This window comes from Phoca vitulina, unplaced genomic scaffold (genome assembly GCF_004348235.1).
Source record: "Phoca vitulina isolate PV1807 unplaced genomic scaffold, GSC_HSeal_1.0 scaffold2, whole genome shotgun sequence".
In the NCBI taxonomy this organism is placed as follows: domain Eukaryota; kingdom Metazoa; phylum Chordata; class Mammalia; order Carnivora; family Phocidae; genus Phoca; species Phoca vitulina.
The window spans coordinates 79,665,197-79,677,836 of NW_022589705.1; positions in this window are offsets into that span (position 1 = coordinate 79,665,197).

Sequence of the window (12,640 nt, forward strand, 5' to 3'; positions counted from 1 at the left end):
CATTTGTTTGGTTGTTTTTGGTTTTTTTTCTCTGTTCTTCTAACCCATCAAGCTTGCTCAGCCCTATGCCTTGGCACTTGCCTCTACCTCAAACGTTCTCCGCTCAGCCGCCAGGTGGCTGGGGTCTCTCCTCAAACACCAGCCCTGAGCTCCAATCTACAAGACATCTCTCCCCCACCCTGGCACTATCTTCCCATCAGCTTGTTGCAACCTGTTATTACTTCCTGGCTTTCTTCCCAGCGCTAATCACCACCTGGAATCATCTTGTTCATTTACTGGTTTGAATTGTCTGTTTTCCCAATACTAGAACGTGAGCTCTGGAAGGGCAGACACCTTATCTCTCTTGCTCATCACTGTGTGCCCAGCGCAGAGATAGCACCTGCCCCATTTAGGTGCTTAAGAAATATTTATTGAATGAATAAATAAATGGATGAAATGTAGGGGGCGGTGCATTCTAGCTGTGGTAACAGCACCAGGTGAAACAGGGAGGAGGGAATTAATTCATGGTCTGCACAGGGAACAGGAAGTTGCTTAATTTGGTTGGAAGGCGGAGAGCACAAAGGGAAGTGGGCAACAATTTGTTGGGTAGGTTAGTGGGTTAGGGCCAGATCGCCACACCACAGTGCCTAGCTCTTTGCTTATCCACGCCTGCAGGAGATTTTAAGTGAGGCTTTCCTTTTTGTAAAATAATAATTTTTTAATTACTTCAGGTAACACAGGTGAGCATTTCTATCAAAAGGCCTACTTGGTAATAATTCTAGACAGGAGTGCTTTGTAATGATGCCAGACATGAACATAAACCTTTGTGGAATGTCAAGAGCTTGCAGGAGAAAGTCTTCTGTGCTCTGACAACAGCCCCAGGAACCACACAAGGCTAGCTCTGGTCACTGTTCAGAGAAGCCTTGGGGAGGGGTGGCGAGAACAGCAGCCTGCGAGTTCAGAAGACCTGCACCTTCTTTTTGCCAGCTGTGTGACCCGGGCAGGACTCTCACCCTCCTTAAGTTCATTCATTCGTGTATTTATTCACTCAGCCACTCATTCAACAAATAGTTATTATGTGCCTATTGTGATAGTTAATTTTATATGTCAACTTGGCTGGCCCACATTGCAAAAACATTTGGTCAAACATTATTCCAGACATTTATATGGGGGTGTTTTGGATGAATTGATATATTTTTTTAAAGATTTTATTTATTTATTTAATTGAGAGGAAGGGAGAGTGAGAGAGAGACAGAACACGATCAGGGAGAAGGGTAGAGGGAGAAGCAGACTCCCCACTGAGCAGGGAGCCCAACATGGGACTTGATCCCAGGACCCTGGGATCATGACCTGAGCCAAAGGCAAACACTTAACTGGCTGAGCCACCCAGGCACCCAAGGGATGAATTAATATTTAAACTGTTGGACTTTGGGTAAAGCAGATTGCCCTCCAAAATGTGGGTGGGCCTTGTCCAATCAGTTAAAGACCCACTTAGAACAAAAGACTTGACCTGCCATGAGCAAGCGGGGATTCTCCAGCCTGACAGCCTTCAGACTTGAACCAAAACATCAGCTCTTCCCTGAGTATCTAGCCTCCCAGCCCACCCTGCAGACTCTGGACTGCCAACCTCCATAATCACATGAGTTAATTCCTTAAAATGAGTCCTTCTCTCTATATATACACATCCTAATGACTCTGTTTCTTTGGAGAACCCTGAATAATACAGTCTACGAAGTGATTAATTCCGAAGATGGAGCAATGAAAAAAATGGACCCAGTCTGTGACCTCACTGAATTTACATTCTAAGAGAATGTAAGAGAAGAGTAAACAATAAATAAGAAATACAACATTAAACACACCATTTAGAGGTGTTTACGAGTTGTGGAACCCCAGGGCACAGATCTGGCTGGCTGGAAGAACTAGCTGGGTAAAGATCTGAGCAGAGAGGCTTTTAGGCAAGAGTCAAGGTTTCATTTCAGATCCTCTTTTGTGAAATGGAGAAAAGATCAGCTCTGTTGTCATAGAGAATGTTTAGAATGAGCTCATTTTGGGGTGCCTGGGTGGCTCAGTCGTTAAGTGTCTGCCTTCGGCTCAGGTCATGATCTCAGGGTCCTGGGATCGAACCCCACATTGGGCTCCTGCTCAGCAGGAAGCCTGCTTCTGCCTCTCCCACTCTCCCTGCTTGTGTTCCCTCTCTCACTGTGTCTCTCTCTGTCAAATAAATAAATACAATCTTTAAAAAAAAAAAAGAATGAGCTCATTTTTGTTTAAAAAAAAAAAAGACACGTCTAGCAGGAGAGAAGGAGTTGTTGCCTTAGCAGATGGCAGCAGGCTCCTTAGAGAAAGAATTGTCTCTCCTTAGGGTAACACTTTGATAAGCCACTTGAGGGGGGAAGTGCTATGCACCCAAGGATACCAGCTCTCAGCCCAGCCTAGAAGAGACATACACCAGGAACCACATGCGGGATCTGAAAGGAGGAGCCCAAAGAAGGAGGGAGGTGGCACAGGCCCTGACAGAGGACCTGAGGACTTTTATCAACAGCAGGTCAACCTCAATTTTATTTTCTTTTTTTATGTAAAGTTTTATTTATTTACGTAATCTCTACACCCAACGTGGGACTCGAACTCACGACCCCAAGATCAAGAGTCACATACTCCATTGACTGAGCCAGCCAGGCATCCCAGGTCAACCTCAATTTTATTTATTTTTTTAAAGATTTTATTTATTTATTTGAGAGAGAGAGTGAGCAAGAGAGAGCATGAATGGGCAGAGGGAGAGGGAGAAGCAGACTCCCCACTGAGCAGGGAGCCTGATGCGGGCCTCGATCCCAGGATGCCGGGATCATGACCTGAGCCAAAGGCAGACACTTAACCAACTGAGCCACCCAGGTGCCCCTCAACCTCAATTTTAAATGGTTTGTGCTCTTGAGACATAACCTCACTCTTTGTCCCTCTGACCTTAAGAATGTCTTTGATACCCACATGTGCCCCCAGAGAAGCTCAGTTTTGAGGAGGGAGTGGAATTTCCATGGGGTACAGAATAAAGAGTTCAAGCCCATCTTATCTCAATCTTAAGAGCCCAGCTGACTTCTGGGTCACGAATGCATAAGAATGTATAAGAAAACAAAGTGTGGGAAGCTTGACTCCAGAGGCTTACATGTTCTATCTCTGGGTGATGGAATGACGTGATTTTGTTATATATGTGCAACTATCTAAACCTTTTACAATAAGCAGAAAATATCCAAAGCCATCTTCATTTTTTTACAAATTAATAAATCTCCTCCTGCTGCCAATCCTGCCCAAGTGGACAAGACAGCGGGTCTCTCCTCACCAGGAGGGGACCGGGAGAGAGGCTGGGTCTCCTTCCTCCACTGCATTTGGAAACATGACTCATCCCACTCTTCAGCCTCCTATGGAAGTGAAAAGAGCTCCGAGGGAGACTTGCAAATTGCTCCTCTCTCTCCTCTCTTTCCACAGTGAAAGTGAGAGGAACCCAACCGTCCTGCTCTTCTCTCTAGACAGCTAACTCCTGGCCATTTGCCTGCCAGGCCAAGCCGCCTCCCCCTAGCCCTCAAGGCCAGGCAAGTTAATGAGGTGGGAGTTCCTTTGCATTATTTTTCAGCTCTGTAGCCAGGCCTGGGTTCCAGAGAAAGCCTCCAGCACCTTCCCGAAGGCCCCCAGAACGTTGCTGGCCCTCAGGCCCTGATGTCGGACAGAGCCACAGGGCTCAGAGGAAGCCAGGTCTCCTACCTTCCACCTCCTTCCTGGGGACTCCACCCCGACCCTGGTGACAGTCCCTTTTCTCCCAAAGCCCAGGTTACATAAGATTCCTCCTCACCTGCTGCCATGGAACAGCCTCCTCCTCAAATTATGGTCCAGGTAAAATTTGGTTACAAAGGGCATTTGGGGGAAATGCCCTAGCTAGCTCATTCAGTAGAGCATGCAACTCTTTTTTTTAAAGATTTATTTTATTTTATTTTATTTTATTTTATTTTATTTTATTTTATTTTATTTATTTGACAGAGAGAGAGACATCGAGAGAGGGAACACAAGCAGGGGGAGTGGGAGAGGAAGAAGCAGGCTTCCCGCTGAGCAGGGAGTCTGACGCGAGGCTCGATCCCAGGACCCTGGGATCATGACTTGAGCTGAAGACAGACGCTTAATGACTGAGCCACCCAGGCGCCCCTAAGATTTTATTTATTTATTTGAGAGAGAGAGGATGAGCAGGGAGCAGGGGGAGGGGCAGAGGGAGAGGGAGAGAAGTAGACTCCCCGCTGAGCACAGAACCGATGGGGCTCAATCCCAGGACCCTGAGATCATGACCTGAGCCAAAGTCAGACATGTAACTGACTGAGCCACCTAGACACCTGAGCGTGCAACTCTTGATGTTGGGTTCATGAGTTCAAGCCCCATGTTGGGTGTAGGGCTTACTCAAAAAAAAAAAAAAAAAAAAAAAAGACATCCTAAGGCTCCTCGTCCTCCCCCACTCCCTGCCACGTTAGTGGGGCCCTTCCCAGCTCAGATCAAAGTCCTCTGTCCCTGACCTATCTTCTCCGTGTCCAAACCCATTTCCTGGATCCTCCGAGGAAGGAAACAAGAACAGCATTAATGACCAAACAGAAGCAACAACCTAACCGCCTCCCCCCACTCCCCAACCTCAGGATGCAAAGAGCTCAGCTGTCTCTTTTGGTCTCAGCTTCTCCCTCCACATTCATTCCAAAACCTGCTTTGCATAACTGAAAGGCCAAGTAGGTATGTTGTCCCAAAAAAAGGCGGTCTTCCACCAAGATGAAGTCTGACTTAGTCTAGAAAATGCTTCCAAGCAGCTTTTCTTTTTTTTTGTAGTTAAATATACATAACAAAATTTACCATTCCAGGCAGCTTTTTTTTTTTCAAGATTTTATTTATTTGAGAGAGAGAGAGCAGAAGCAGGGGGAGCGGCAGAGGGAGAAGCAGGCTCTCCACTGAGCAGGGAGCCAGACGTGGGGCTAGATCCCAGGACTCTGGGATCATGACCTGAGCCAAAAGCAGATGCTTAACCGATTGAGCCACCCAGGCAACCCTCTAGGCAGTTTTTTAAAATAACATTTTTCAGGGCACCTGGGACTCAGTCGGTTGGGTGGCCAACTCTTGATTTCTGCCCAGGTCTCGGTCTCTGGGTCGTGAGTTCAATCCCTGAGTTGGGCTCCACGCTGGGCATGGAGCCGGCTTAAAAATAAATTAATAAATAAAATAGCATTTTTCTTCTTCCCTGCGATGTTATGAATAAAATGGGCAAATGAAGTCTGAGAAGAACATGAGTGACGGGGTGGGGAGGGGTTATCATTTGGCCAGGCAAGGGGCCCCAAGTGCCCAGCAGGTGACCTGCACTTCCCCCTGGGGCCCCCTGAGTCACTGCCTGCCTGCCCAGCGGCCTCCCTGCTAAGAGTGGCCAGTAAGGAGACTGCAAAGTTGGGTTGAAGCCCTGCTGTCGAGGCCTGAAATGCTACATTTTTATCCATGGGGAGCCTCTGAAGGTTCTTGAGCATGATCAGAGCCACACTTGACTAAGATTCATCTAGAGTGAGGGTGAAGAAAAGCAAGGGGTGTGGGGGGAGCAGGGGGGCGCCTGGCTGGCTCAGTCAGTAGAGCGTGAGACTCTTGATCTCAGGGTCATGAGTTTGGGCCCTACGTTGGGCATAGAACTTACTTAAAGAAAAGAATATCAGGGGAAGATTCCCAGGGTGGGGAGATGGGTCAGGCAAAGGGGTGGTGGGTCCAGGTTCTGGGAGTATAGGGTAAGGAGATAGAACTGACACCCTCCGATAAACCGGGACCCTCAAAGGACGATCCCCTCCATGAAGGCGCAGACGAGAGAAACCAGGACACTTGCACGTCTCAGCCTGAGTTGGAGTGGGAGGGTGGGTATGTCCTGGGGAATTTATAATCAAAGCTCAGGTTTAGACTTGGACCGTACGCCACTCACAGGTCTTGAATCACAACGGAAGAGTGAATGTAACATGTGTCCCGGACCACAAGCCTGGTCCTGAGAAACTCCTGTTCAAGCCAGGCCTGTAGAGACCGGGGGCAGGGCTTGAACCCTCCTCAGAGGTGAAGGGATTCCCTAGAGGGACTTCCCAGGAGCAAAAAGCCGGCTCACTGCCCTCTGTCTCAGTCCTTCCTCCCGTTCCCATGGTTTCCTACCAGCACTGCCTCTGGGGCTGGGACTGCACTCGGCCCCCTCCTGGCAGAACCCAGAGTTCTCTGGGCTCCTGATTTCCGTGATGCAGCCTTGTGCAGAGCCCTGGACCCGCTTCTGGAAGAGATGCCAAGGACAAGCAATAGGTCTCATTGGAAAACAACGCCAAATGAGGACTGTGAAGTCACAACGCAATACAAACTGGGTGCATGCAAACCACGGGGCTACAAAGTAAACCAGTGAAGGGGCGCAGTCGGGGACGGCTTCTCAGAAGAGACAGGGTGGGAGAGAAGAGCCCTGGCTGGGGCAGATGAGACGGACTTTGGCTATTGGCTCTGCCTCCTCTTGGCTGTGTCCTTGGCAAGCCCCTGCCCCTTCCCAAGCCTCAGCCTTCCCATCCGAGGTCTCAGAGGCTAAGATGCTTTGTCCTGCTGGGGGAACAGAAGAGAGGAGAGTTCCAGAGGGAAAGCTCAGCTCTGAGGCTGGGGGTAGCTAAGGAAGGGGATGGGGACCCAGAAGCAGCTGAAGGCAGTGACAGGCTGGGGCAGGAGGTGGAGAGCTTGGACTGGAGCCCCTGGTTCTCATCCCCCTGAGATGCCACGTCGTCAGCACCCACTGAGTCCCTAGCTCCCTGCAAACCGGCCTGGCCCCAGAATGCTCCAGAAACTGCTTTCCTCGTGCTTGCCAGAGACCCAGGCCCAAAGCCCTCTCTTGGTCCTCCTCCTCAGTCTCTCAGGAGCCGTTGACACCGGGGCTCACTGTGCCCGCTGGCCATGGTCCAGGCTTCCTGCTCCACACAGTCCCCTTGTGGGTACCAGGTTATTCTTCCTGAAGGACAAATAGAAAACCTCATCCCATCACTCGAAAACCTACTTAGACCAGTGGGTCCTTTTTCCCACTGGTCTAAGTACAAACTCATCACCCAGGCATGCAAAGCTCTCCACCATACCTCACCCTGCCCTCCCAGCTTTACCCCTCCCCGCTCCTGCCCACAAGCCGCCCGCACCATCCTTTCCTACCTCCCTGACTTTGCAGTTGTTCGCTCCTGGACTCTCCTTTCTCTGCTGGTCAAACTACCTCCTTCCATCCCTGTCCATGCCCCTGCTTTCTGGAAAATCTGTCTTGAACATTCCCAAATGTGAACTGTAACAGCTAAGCGGCTGACACAAAAGCTCCCTAAAATACACGGGTTCGAGTAAGCCCTCCCTGATTCCTGCCTGTTTTCTCACCCTTGTTCTCCAGTTTTTCTTTTGATTATCTGAGCTATTTGATAACCTCCCAATACATTCCTTCTCTGCTTAAGCTATTCAGGATTGGTTTCTGTTGCTTGCAATCAATGACCATGACTGATACCCCTCTCTCCCTCCTGGACTGCTGTCGGTTGAGATGCTGTGTACACAGGTGCTTTGCCAAGAGGAGAGCCCAGCAGAACTTCGACTGATCACCCCACTCTGTATTCCCCATCCGTGGCCTCCCATCATCCAGCCGCCTCCGACAGAAGAGAACCAGAAAAACAACTCGCAATCACATTAGCCAAAGGGAATGAAGGGCCAGAAGAGCTAGCAATGAATCCCAAAAATAGAACACTCATGTTACACTTGATAATTACCTCCCTGAATATGACTTTTGCAATTATATAATCTTAAACTTTTTTTTTTTGCATTGTAAACAACGAATAATCTCCAAAACCACCTACTGATGATTCCTGACTCCATTAAGGTAAGTTGAAGTGCTTTGTTTAGATCTTCTGTGACTGAGCCACTGAGAGAAAGAGAGAGAGAGAGAGAGAGAGGCCATTTCTTCCTTGCACTTAAGTCCACTTAAGCTAGAAGAAATTGCTCCCTTTTCTAAACTCCTCTGGCACAATTTTTTTTTCAATTATCATTTATATACAGTAAAGTGCACAAACCTTAAGTGTACCTTCGGTTGAATTTTTACATATTTTGCTTATGCCCAGGGTTCCACTACCCAGATGAAAACACAGAACATTTCCAGAAAGTTCCCTCATACTTCCTCCCAGACAGTACCCTAATAGGAACCCCTCTGCTGACCTCCATCACCACAGATTGTTTTGCCAGTTCTAGAACTTCATAAAAATGGAATCATGTAATATATACTCTTTTACTTCTAGCTTCTTTCATTCAATAAGCTTTTAAGTCTTCTGGCTTTTTTTTTTTTTTTTTAATAAAATGTCTCACTTGGCACATGAAATCCTCCTTAATTATAGACATGTTTTCTCTCCTCTACTAGACTTGGGAGTGGGATCCATACCCAATGGCACCTCCCTCAGGACCCTCCACAAATTAGATGATAATAGTTCCCAAATGAATTCACCGGTGAAGATCAGAACCGTGCACCCCATTTCTCTGTCCCCCTTACATCTCTGTCATGATACTATGCACATACATTGGGTATTTACCATATGCCAGGCTCTGGGCTGAGTCCTCTGTACACATTAACTTCATATAAGTGCCCACCACAACCCTAGATGCAGGTGTGACTCTGTCCCCATTTTCTACATTAGGAAACTGAGGCTCAGATGTTATGTTACTTCCCCCATGGTCAGCTTACTATGAAGTGACAGAGCCAAGACCCAGACCCTGGTGTCTCTGACCCAGTAGCCAGACGGCTAACCAAGAACACGCATGGCCTTGTGGTTAGGAGAAAAGCTAACAAGAGTAGTCCCCTCCCATCAGCCCAGCAATGCATGGATTATGATGCCCGTCTTCACAGGGAGGAAGGCTGAGGGTCAGAAACGTTGAATGACCTGTTCATATACCTAACAAGTGGCCAAGGCTGGAGATGAGAATCCCTCTCAAGGTGAGGCCTGTGTTCTTTGATCCATGAGCCACCTTTCTGTGGGACAAGCTGACTGAGCGAAAGGGCTTTAGGGGCAAATCTCTGTGCAGGCTGAGTGTTCGCTTTCTTGACCCAGGGAAATGTCAGGATCAATAGTCTCCTTCAAAGCACAGCATTGGGCACAAGGCAGACGTGACTACACAAGGCTGAGTAGCGGGGCTGTGTCTGTGGTAACATTTAAGATGTCATCCTCAAATATTTTGAAAAAGCAGATCCAAATGATAAGGACATGTGCTTTCATTCAAGCAGTAGGTACGGAGTTCGTGATAGGAGCCCAACAGAGTGCCCGGTACCAGTGAGCGCAGCAGGCCTGGTTCTCCGTCTCTTAGAGCCTCTGGTCCTGCAGGGAAAACAGACATGAGTAATGAAGGACAAGTTCAGGACCATGGGAATCTACAACAGGGGTTCCTGACTGAGCCGGAGAGGTCTGGGAAAGCTTCGGAGAGGAAATGGCACTTAATTTTGGCCTGAATGATGAACTGGAGCTAGAAGGTTAAGGGGAGTAAAGTGTGTATGTTGGAGGAGGGAGTTCAGGCAGAGGGAGCCACATGTGAGAAGAGCCCGAAGCAGGAAGAGAAAACACGATGCTCCATGAGGACAAAGCCATTCGCCTTGTTCACACCCAAGTACCTAGGACCACATCTGGCACAGATATTGGTTGCCTGAATGAATGAATGAATGAATGAATACTTAAAAGGAAGTATAAATACCTGGTAGCATGAATGAATGAATGAACGAATGAATGCTTAAATGGAAGTATAAATACCTGGTAGAATGAATGAATGAATGAATGAATGCTTAAGTGAAATTCAATCTGGTTGAAGTAGCATGGAGAAAAGAGCAGCATGAGATGAAGCCTGAAATGTGGGCATTAGCCAGATCATACAGGGTCTTGAAGGTCATGGTTAAAGGTCTTGGATTTCATATAAGGGAAATGGGAGGGTATTTGAAGAATTTTGATACGTAACATGATCTCATTTGCATTTCTAAAAAGTCACTTGGCTACTGAGGAGAGAATGGCCCCCAGAAGGGGCAGCTCTAGATAATGGCAGTGCTGGGGATGGAGAGCAGTGGAAGGTCTCGGGAGATATTGAGGGGGTGGGAGGATCAGGACTTGAGTCAAGGATGACTCACACAGGCTTCCGGACGCAGGCACGGGCTGCGTGATGCAGCCGTGCACCATGATAGGGACCCCGGAGGGGGAGCAGGTGGGGAAGATGAGGCGTTCTTAAACATGTTGAGATTAAGATGCCTAAGAAACACCCAAGTGAAAAAGTCAAGTTGGCTGTTGGATGTGTGGGCTGATGCTCCAAGAGAGGTCTCGGGAGAGAGCTGAGGAGTGTTGACATCTAGATGGTAATTGAAACCTCGGGAAGAATGAGCTCATCCAGGGAAAGGATAAAGCAGAGGAGGCTAGGGCCCAGAACTCAACCTTTAATGGCTACAGAGAGGAGCCAGAGAAGCTGGCAGATGAAACCAAAAAGAGGAGTGAGGCAGGTGGCAAACTGGAGAGCACGGGTCACACAGGTAGGAAGGAGAGTGTCTGGAGAAAGCAGCAGTCCTCCGAATTACGTAAAAATGAGGACGGAAATGTGTCCAGTTGATTTAGCAAGACGGAGGTGATGGATAACATCAGGTATAAAAATATAACTGATGATTACTGTTATCTAGTCCAAAGGAAGGAGACTATGTTCTAGGGACAGCACTTGGGAATTCTCTATAAGGCTGTGGATGCCAGGGAGCTCACAGGTTATTGCAACCCTTTCCCCTTGGGGTCAGGGTTTCTTGTCTTTGGCAGAGAGAAATGCTGCCTGTGAAGAGCGTTGGACACAGAGGGGAAGAATCTTGGAAAACAAGGTCTTAAAGCATCAGCAAGGACATGTGATTTAGCAAAGAAACCACCCAAAGTTCCATGATTCATTCATTCAGCATGTTTATTGAGCCTCTACTATTTACCTGACACATAAATCTCAATCCATTGACTATTTCTTGAGCCCCTACTGTATGCGTTGCATTAGTTAATCTCCTAAGTCTTTTGTTCTTTAATCAAAAATGTAAACTCTTGGGACTCCTGGCTGGCTCAGTCAGTAGAGCATGTGACTATTGATTTCGGGCCAAGAGTTTGAGCCCCATGCTGGGCGTAGAGTTTACTTAAAAAAAAAAAATGTAAACTCTCAGAGCAGAATTTTTTCTTTACCCTTTTATCTCCCAGCAAACTGGGAAAACCCAGCCATCCTTGTCAATTCGCTATTCTCCCAATTTCCCATGAGTCTATTGCCTCCACTTAGAACGTCTTCCAACCGCATAAATCCTCCTCACTTTCTTTTTTTTTAAAATATTTTATTTATTTATTTGAGAGAGAGAGAGAGCGTGTGTGAGTGAGGTGGGGGTGAAGGGTGAGGGGCAGAGGAAGGGGCAGAGGCAGAGAATCTCAAGCAGACTCTGTGCTAAGCACTGATGCCGGGCTCGATCATACCACCCTGAGATCATGACCTGAGCTGAAACCAAGAGTGGGACACTTAACCGACTGAGCCACCCAGGCGCCCCAATACTCCTCACTTTCAAGGCCCACTTCAGATGTCACTTCCTCTGTGAACTTTCCCCAAATGCCTCAAACAAATTTAAAACATCCTTGTCAGGGCTCCTAAGGGTCAGAATAGCACTTGTCTTCCTATGTAGTGTTGATTTCTTTCTTTCTTTTTCTTTTTCTTTCTTTTTTTTTTTTTTTGGTGGGCAGCAAAGCAAGGTTTATTGAGTGATAGTAAAGCAAAGTTTGTTGAGTGATAATACAAAGCTCCGGAGGAGGATGGGGACCCAAGAGGGTTGCCCTGTAGTGTTGATTTCTATGCAGGGCTTCTAGCTCCCTGTTCCAGGTCTGCCTCTTCTTACAGTCCCTGATGCCAACTGGAGGACTTAGTAAATTTGTCAAAAATCAGCTACTCCTTCTCTTGGTCAAAATAGGGCTGTGTGTTCCACGCTGAAAGGCTCAGGCTGGGGCACCCGAGTGGTTCAGTCGGTTAAGCGTCCAACTCTTGGTTTCGGCTGCGGTGGTGATCTCCGGGTCCTGAGATAGAGCCCCACGTCAGGCTCCGTGTGAGGGTGGAACCTGCTTGGGATTCTCTCTCCTTCTCCCTCTGCCCCTCCCTGCTCCTGCTCTCCCTCTAAAATAAATAAAAATTTAAAAAAAAGAAGAAGAAGAAGAAGAAGAAGAAAGAAAGAAGAAGAAGAAAGAAGAAGAAGAAGAAAGAAGAAGAAGAAAGAAGAAGAAGAAGAAGAAGAAGAAAGAAGAAGAAGAAGAAGAAGAAGAAGAAGAAGAAGAAGAAGAAGAAAGAAGAAGAAAGAAGAAGAAGAAGAATAAGAAGAAAGAAGAAGAAGAAGAAGAAGAAGAAGAAAGAAGAAGAAGAAGAAGAAGAAGAAGAAGAAGAAGAAGAAGAAAGAAGAAGAAGAAGAAGAAGAAGAAGAAGAAGAAGAAGAAGAAGAAGAAGAAGAAAGAAGAAGAAGAAGAAGAAAGAAGAAGAAGAAGAAGAAGAAGAAGAAAGAAGAAGAAGAAGAAGAAGAAGAAGAAGAAGAAGAAGAAGAAAGAAGAAGAAGAAGAAAGAAGAAGAAGAAGAAGAAGAAGAAGAA